Source organism: Notechis scutatus, chromosome 16, assembly GCF_049901735.1.
Source record: "Notechis scutatus isolate UNSWTSFEM ecotype Mainland chromosome 16, rNotScu1.2, whole genome shotgun sequence".
NCBI classification, from domain to species: Eukaryota; Metazoa; Chordata; class Lepidosauria; order Squamata; family Elapidae; genus Notechis; species Notechis scutatus.
The window spans coordinates 8,675,712-8,684,641 of record NC_142024.1 but is presented as its reverse complement, the minus strand read 5'-3'; the positions used below and the strand labels follow the sequence as shown (position 1 = coordinate 8,684,641).

General features: G+C 45.4%; 1 long non-coding RNA gene across 1 annotated transcript; it reads left to right on the top strand.

The window, feature by feature from the left end:
- Positions 1 to 5,860: 5,860 nt before the first annotated feature.
- LOC148129428 (uncharacterized) lies at positions 5,861 to 7,758 on the top strand. Its single transcript, XR_015745458.1, has 3 exons — positions 5,861 to 5,932; positions 6,341 to 6,460; positions 6,862 to 7,758. It is a non-coding gene; the product is annotated as an uncharacterized LOC148129428 (long non-coding RNA).
- The last annotated feature ends 1,172 nt before the right edge of the window (positions 7,759 to 8,930 follow it).

Genomic DNA, 8,930 nt, shown 5'->3' with positions numbered 1-8,930 from the left:
TTTAGTATTTATTTGATTTGTCAATCGCTTACAAGATACAGGTATATGAATAAACATAGTTTTGAATACATGAGATAGATGCTTATAAGAAAAATAAAAGAAACAATAGGACAGGGACGGTAGGCACATTGGTGTGCTTATGCACGCCCCCTGCAGACCTCTTAGGAAAGGGATGAGGTCAATAGTAGACAGTCTAAGGTGGGCAAAGTGGCAAAACTAAATTACTTAAAAAGTAAGGCAAAGAGAGTGCCAGGTATGTGTAGGTAGTTTTGATTTTAAACAAGTTGGATGGTTCGAGTGAAAACCTTAGCAGGCTAATTTCGCTTGTCTTCCTCTTTTACAGAATCAATGCTTTGGAGGAACAGCTGAGAGTGGAACAAGTGGAATACTAAAGCCTCCTCCACAGAGTTCTGCACCAAGCTGGGGAGAAACAGGAGCTCCTCAATGAAAATGAAAAAAGGAAGGAACAACTTGTCAGCCTTCAAGATCTTCTACTATTGCTTTGCATCTTTTGGCTGCCATTAGTAACGGGGGGGAGGAGGGGGTAAAGTCTGGGAAGCGAGCTGGAGGTGTTACATTCTAGTATTGTATAAAATGAGGAGGGGGGAGTATAAATTCTTGCTTAGGTTTCTATTTCTCACTTAGCTTTCTTTTCTCTGCGTAGCTGCAAACCTTTATCAAAATATGCCAAGGTCAATGGACAGAGGCCTCATCACCACCTGAAGATGTCCACATGATCATATTCACAACTTTTATGTTAAATATGGTTGGTGGGTCCCATGAATAGACGAGGCTTGAGTAGTGAACAACAGCTCTTTATTAAACAGATAGATTCTGAGACAAACACCCAGTGCGCGGCAGCTCTTATTATAGAGCTGGCCGTGGCTAGGCAGCCAATGACAACTCTTTGAGTTTGCCGCGCTTGGTTTCAGCCAATCGCGGCAAACCCTGTATGAGCCAATCAGGAACGTTCAAGCCATCCAATCACGATCTGGCTTTTCTGGACCAATAGGAATGCAGGGTTTCAAGCCTGCTAATATGGAACACCCCTCCATCCAAGGGGCGGGGTAACGTAGTCACGTAAGTAGGCGGGTCTTCGGACCTGCCTACTTGACTTGCACGGTTCATAATGTCTCTGGTTGTCGTCAGGTTCGGACGGGTTCCGCGTCGCTCTCAAGCTTCTTGATGGAACCGCCTGGAAGGGTGAGCCGGGCCTATAGTTGCGACTCCCGCCTGGTGTATCTGGGTTGATCGAGTCGTTCGCTCTGTCGCTCCTGCCTGGATTCTCTGGGCTGGTTGAGCTTGTCCGGCTGCTACTTCCAGGTGAAGCACCCGTCTGCCTCGGTTCCCTGTTTGTAGGTAAGTATTGCTGGTTTAATGTTTGATTTTTATTTAATGTGTGTGGGGGGCGTTCTGCTTGTGCAGATACTGGTTCTTTTTCTAAGTTTGAGGTCCCCCCCCTCTCTGATTTCTTGGTTAGAGTCTGTGAGGGGAAAAGTGCCCAGCCTAGACCGTAGCTGGTCAATGTGCCGTTTCCAGCTCCTCCCGTCGGTGGTCTCGAGTCAGTAGGACTGGGGGCCGGTGACTTGGGTGATCTTTGCAGGTAGCCATAGTGGGTCCCCAGTAAAGTTTTTAGCGAAAACAGTGTCTCCCACGTTGAAGGCTCGGTGTCTGCTAGTAGATCCAGGGGGTTTCTCTGGAGTGTAAGTAGGGTGCAGACGGTCCAGAGGTGACCGGAGCCTTCTGCCCATGAGTAATTCCGCTGGGCATTTGTTCGTGGTGGTGTTGGGTGTGATATGTTGTATTAGAAGCATTTTGTTGATTTTTTCGTGGATGTTGCCGTGTTCAACCTTTTGGATGGTTTTTTTTGTGAACTGAACCATGCGTTCAGCTTGCCCGTTCGCCACCGGGTGAGCGGGCGATGTCAATGCGTGTCGGATGCCACGGTCTGCCAAGTATTGCTCAAACGCCAATGCGGTAAATTGAGGTCCATTGTCAGATACTATCACATCTGGCAGACCATGCGTGGCGAAAAGTTTGTTTAATTTTTTGATAACAGCTTCTGTGGTGGTTGTTTCCATTTTGCTTACTTTGAGCCAATTTGAGTAAGCCTCAACAGTGAATAAAAAGGTATGTCCTTTGGTTGGCCCCGCGAAGTCAATATGGATTCGCGACCAGGGGCCTCTGGGGGTTTCCCATTCTAGCGGTGGAGCTGCAGGGGGAGCCGAGCGAGTCTCTTGGCATCTGCTGCAAGCGGCGACCCAAGTTTCTATTTGTTTGTCCATGCCTGGCCACCAAGCGTAGCTTCTGGCCAGGGCTTTTATTCGTACAATGCCCGGGTGCCCGTCGTGCAGCATGTCTAGAACTTTTTTCTGTAATGTTTCTGGTATAACCACCTGGTCTCCCCAAAGAATGCACCCTCTTTGTGAAAAAAGTTCAGTTTGTCGGTTTTTAAACGGTTTAAAGAGTTCATTTTTTTCGCTTTCTGGCCAACCCCTCTCCACCCAGCTGAGGACTCGCGCCAAGCGTTTGTCCCTTCTTGTTTCACGGGCAAAGTCTTGCGCGGTCAATGGTGGCGTGGTTACTGTTTCTATTTGTAAAATTGATAATGTGGGTGCTGGGTCATCTTGCACGTCTGGTAGGGGGGGTCGGCTTAGAGCATCAGCGTGCGAGATAGTCTTGCCGGGTCAGTGTGCTAAATGGTAATTATAAGCGGCAAGAAATTCAGACCATCTTGTCATCCTAGGTGACAGGATGTTTGGAGTGGGTTTGCTCCCAGCCAAAATGCCTAGTAGGGGTTTGTGGTCCGTAATAATTGAAAAAGTCCTACCATAAATGTATTCGTGGAATCTTTTCACTGCAGAGACGATGGCTAGGGCTTCTTTGTCCAGCTGGCTGTAGTTCCTCTCCGGCTTGGACAGGGTTCTTGAGAAGAATGCGATGGGAGCCTCTTTCCCATTCGGCAAGGTGTGGCTTAGGATTGCTCCAACACCAAAGGGTGATGCGTCGCATGTGACAGTCAGAGGCAGGGTTTCGTTATACTGAATAAGGACTGCGTCAGAAGTTAAAAGGTTTTTTATTTGTTGGAAAGCGTGTTCCTCTCGCCTTACCCAGATCCAGGATGCTGCTTTATCCAGGAGCCTATGCAAGGGTTCCGCAACAGTCGCCTTCTGGGGTAGGAAAACATTATAGAAATTAATGAGTCCAAGGAATGCTTGGAGTTCCGTTTTATTTTTCGGTCTGGGGGCTTCCTTGATGGCTTTTAATTTTTTGTCAGTAGGGTGAATTCCATGTTTGTCTAGGAGGTACCCCAGGAATTCAACCCTTTCAGTACATAGTTGGCACTTCTGTTTTTTTACTTTGAGGCCGGAGTCTTTAAATTTTTGTAAGACTGCTCTTAGTCATTTCTTCAATTGTTTCTTATTGGGGGCTGCTACTAGCATGTCGTCGAAATAGGGTACGACTCCTTTAATTCCCTGCAGCAGTCTTTCCATTAGGCCTTGAAAAACCCCAGGTGCGATGCTGACTCCAAATTGGAGTCGGTTGCATTTAAATGCCCCTCGATGTGTCACGATCGTTTGTGCCTTGGCGGTTTCAGCATCGACCGGCAGTTGTTGATAGGCTTGTGCCAGGTCGAGCTTTGCAAAGATTCTGCCACCCCCAAGTGAGTGTAGGAGATGCTGGACTACTGGCACAGGGTAGGCACTCTGCTGCAGGGCATGGTTCAGGGGGGCCTTGTAGTCTCCACAGATTCTCAGGGAGCCATCTGGTTTGATGGGGGTGACAATGGGTGTTTCCCAACGGGCATGGTCGATAGGTTCTAATACCCCTTGCACGATGAGCTTATTTAATTGCTCGTCTATCTTAGGCTTGAGTGCAAATGGCACTCAGCGCGGCTTGAGGTGGATGGGAGCGATGTCTGGGCTAAGATTGAAGGAGATTGGGGACCCCTTGTACTTGCCTAAAGTGTCATCGAAGACCTCTTGGAAGTCTCATACGAGCGTCGCCTCCCAATCTTCTTCGTCTGTGTGATTGATGCCTGCCATCTCGATCCCTAGCAGCATGAACCATTGTAATCTGAGTAGGCTGGGGCGGTCTTTATCTACAATTGTAAGTGGTAAAATATTGGTGCGGTTTTTGAAGGTGATCTTGAAATGCCCGATGCCAGCCACTGGGATGCGGTTCCCTTGGTAGTCCCTCAGGATCAATTTCTGGTCACTTAGTTCCTGGTGGCGTATGCTGGGTATTAGATGCTTTATGGTGCACCAGGAAACCATGGAGAGGTAGGAGCCAGAATCTACCTCCATGGTGCATGGTTGGTTTTCGATACCGACCTCGATGCGTATCTTCCGTGCATCTATTGGTGAAGAATGGGCGATGATAACTGTTTGGTGTGTTTCTTCTCTCCACGGTGCCTCTTTGAATCTTTTGTTTCGGCCGTCCCGGCTCCACTGGCTGTCAGTCTGGCGGTCCCGGTTTTTGGTGGGGGTGCCATCTTGTCTTCTCGGGCTGTTGCCTCGACGCCGGGGGCTGAAGTTTCTTTTATTACGGCATACTTTAGCGATATGCCCCCACTTCTCACAATGTTGGCAAACAGCGTCCAGGAACTTGCATTTGGAACGCGGGTGATTTCCTCCGCAGCCAGCACACTGGTACGCCGACTTATGACCTCGCTGGTCTCGCCGATCACGTTCTGACTGAAGTCGGTGAATCTCTTCTTCTTCGCTGTCAGAAGGGGATTCGACGTCGCCATGGTGGGTAGTGGCTGCGAGTTTTTCTGGTGTGGTGGTTGCCTCGCTGGTCGATTGACAATCGGTTCCATTTGAACGCCGCATTCGGGCTGCTGATTTGCAGGTAGCTTCGGCTGCGGTTGCTTCGGCTATGGCATCGGTGAGGGAGATGTTACCCTTGGCCATTAGTCTGCTTTGGAGCGCTGGGTCTTTCAGGCCAAGAACGACCCGGTCTCGCATGGCCTCATCTAGGTTAGCGAATCCACACAAACCTCCAAGGTCCCTCAGGTCGGCCACGAATTCACCGATGCTCTCGCCCTTGCGCTGGTCTTGTTGATAAAAATCATGCCTTCGGATAAGAGTTGGTACGGCCGGAGCATAGTGGTTTTAGAGGATGGGAGCTAGGTTGTCCCAATCCATCATTTTGACATCTGCGAGCTTTGCTAGCGCCCTGGCCATTTTGAAAATGGCGGGCCCGCAGTGCGTTAAAAATACCGCCTGTTTCTTGCTGCCGGTGGCGTCTTTCAAGTTGTTGGATTCCAAAAACATTTGGAAACGATCAATGTAGGACTCCCAGTCCTCGCTGGCTGGGTTAAATGGTGCGGGCGGCGTGGCGCTGCTGGCCATTTCGTTGGTCGTCTCTGCGCCGTTTGCCACGTGCTGGTTAGCCTTGTTGTCTCAGAATCCCATCCTCGTCGCCAGTGTTAAGTATGGTCGGTGGGTCCCATGAATAGACGAGGCTTGAGTAGTGAACAACAGCTCTTTATTAAACAGATAGATTCTGAGACAAACACCCAGCGCGTGGCAGCTCTTATTATAGAGCTGGCTGTGGCTAGGCAGCCAATGACAACTCTTTGAGTTTGCCGCGCTTAGTTTCAGCCAATCGCGGCAAACCCTCTATGAGCCAATCAGGAACGTTCAAGCCATCCAATCACGATCTGGCTTTTCTGGACCAATAGGAATGCAGGGTTTCAAGCCTGCTAATATGGAACATTTTAATTGGAAGAATCATTTGAACTATTGGGGGTGGGAACATTTCCATCACTTTGTATATGTGATTTGCACACCTAATTTCTCAGATTCAGAATTCTATGGTTGCTACCACTTCATATTCAGTAAAAAATATCTTTTCTCTAATCTAAGGAGTCTAAGTATTTCTTTCTTGAATTTTGAATGGAGCACCACCTGACACAACTTGAGAGGTGAGAAAGATTGAGAAGCAGGGATGGGCTGCTACCGGTTAGGGTTAGGGTTAAATCTATCTCTATCTCTATCTCTATCTCTATCTCTATCTCTATCTCTATCTCTATCTCTATCTCTATCTATCTATCTATCTATCTATCTATCTATCTATCTATCTATCTATCTATCTATCTATCTATCTATCTATCTATCTATCTATCTATCATCTATCTACGTATCTATCTATTATCTATCTATCTATCTATCTATCTATCTATCATCTATCTATCTATCTATCTATCTATCTATCATCTATCTATCTATCTATCTATCTATCTATCTATCTATCATCTATCTATCTATCTATCTATCTATCTATCTATTTGTCATGAGAGGGCTAATTTCTGTCTGCTCTTCATCATTTACAGAAATTCAATGTTATTTCAAACTAATGGCCGAAAGGGAGGAACTCAAAGCAGAAGGGAGAACCTCAGCCTGACGGAGGAGAAAGCCACCATCCTGGAGAACTTCAGGGAACGACTGAGGAGGTGAGAAATGTTTAGACAGCAGCAGCCCTGACTAAGTGAGGTCTAGGAAAATTATTTCTTTAAACAGCTTAGAACCCGATTTCCTAAACCAATGAGATCTCGTCCAGCCACTCCTGGAATAATGAAAAACTATTCCCCCAAATAAAGGAGGGAAATTCACGAATGCCTGGCTCCGGGCACTTTGAATCCTACGTCTATACACCTAGGAGAAGATCTCCTGGAACCGAAGGGGTTTTTCCAAAGATACCTATGGCAGAGGTCTTTTGACCCCCTTCCCCCACCCAAAACAGTGGAATATTTTCAGAGTGAGACTTTCCTGACTTCAAAGCAGTTGCCATTTTTGTTAAGCAAGACTCTTTGATTGTGGTTGGGATTCACGTCTGCCCTTCTGATTCTTCCAGAGCCAGAGACACAACGAAGGTCAGCTTCAAGCTACTAAACCCAAAACACAACACCTGGCAGCCAAGAACAAGGCCAAGTTCATCCCTAACCGCCATGCTGAAGGGGCTGGGACACCCCACGGGAAAGGAGAGGACCAGGGGGAGGACTTGGAAAAGCTCCCAAGGAGTCCCGAAGTGGATGGAACTATCTACCAGGAGCTTCAAGTAACTCCTCCTCCTCCTCCTCCCCCTCTTCCTCTTCATGGGGGGAATCAATCAATCCCCTTCCTGTTTCTAAAGGACAATTAGAAAATTTCAGAGGACTCTCACAAGGTGGAATGTCCAGATGCTTTCCTGATTCAAAAAAAGAGAAACTAAGCTTCAACTGAAAAGGGAAAGCTTGAATAATAAGGACATTGACTCTTGCTGTCCTTCAACATGGTCTCTTGTCCCCAGAGACTGTTGAGGAAAGTCAACCAGAGCTATGGGGTTTGGTGCCACTCTATTCTATTCTCTTTGATGCCTATTGTGTTCTGTTCTATTCTGCATTCTATTGTATTCTATTCTGCATTCTATTTTCTATTCTGCATTCTATTTTCTATTCTGCATTCTGTTCTGCATTCTATTCTATTCTGCATTCTATTCTGCATTCTGCATTCTATTCTGCATTCTATTCTATTCTGCATTCTGCATTCTATTCTGCATTCTATTCTATTCATTCTATTTTCTATTCTGCATTCTATTTTCTATTCTGCATTCTATGCTATTCTGCATTCTATTTTCTATTCTATTCTATTCTGCATTCTATCCTATCCTATCCTATCCTATCCCATCCTACCTTATCCTCAGGCATAGGCTCAGGAAACAAGCCATCCAGTCAATTCCTGTTTGTCAATAAATTCCTATTGTGACCAATAAGCGATCTTTTTTTTGGTCCGGGTGAGAAGCTGCTGATTACTTTTTACCGTTCTACCACCGAGAGCATTTTGGCATACTGTGTAATGGTGTGGTATGGTGGATGCTCTGCAGTGGATAAGATGATGCCCCAGAGAGTTATAAACACAGCACAAAAAATCATTGGTTGCTCTCTTTCTTCTTTGGAAGAGATTGCAAAGACCAAACTCATCTCTAGAGCACAAAAAATCTTCACAGACCGTTCTCATCCTGGTCATTCATATTTCGAATTGTTACCATCAAGGAGACATTATAGGTGTCTTAAAATGAGGACTAATAGACTGAGAAACAGTTTCTTTTCCAAGGCAATGATTGTCTTGAATCAAGCAGTACATTTGTGATTTAGTTCTATATATAAAGTGGCAATCGCAGTATATGTGAAAGAGGATTTGAAATCTGAGCTAATATGGTCGGACTTAGAAGGAAGGACTCTGGGTTTGCAGATCTGGATTAATGATATTCCAATTCTTTTAGTAGTAATATATGCCCCAAATGGAGACCAAAAAGAGTTTTTTAAACACCTATATGGAAAATTGGTTGAATTGCAAAAAGAAATATTTGTATGGTAGGGGACTTCAACTCCATTGCTGATTTCCAAAAAGATCACAGTAATGCCGGGAAGAATAAAAAGGGGAAGAGAGAGCTCCCCAAGATTTGTAGGGAAATGATGAAAGAGCTAAACCTGACAGATATATGGAGAAGATTACATCCTGAAAAAGACAATTTACATTTTATTCAAATCCCCACCAAACATGGACACGGATTGATATGGCATGGATGAGTGGGGAAATAGCAAACGAGACAAAAGAAGTGGAAATTTTGCCTAATGAATGGGCAGACCATAATCCAATACAGGTAATATGGAAGGGCAGGGTAAAACCAAAGAAAAGATGGACCTTAAACACTCAATTAATAAGAGAGAAAGAATACATTAATAAATTAAAGGAGGAATTGAATTTTTTTATTAAAGAAAATGATAATGGAGAAACCATGAAACAAAATGTCTGGGATACGATGAAGGCGGTTATAAGAGGCACAACAATCTCTTATAATGCCAAGAGAAACAAGGAAAAATATTCCCAACAAAACAAATTACAACAAAGAATTAAGGAGCTAGAAACCCTTCTACAAAATAA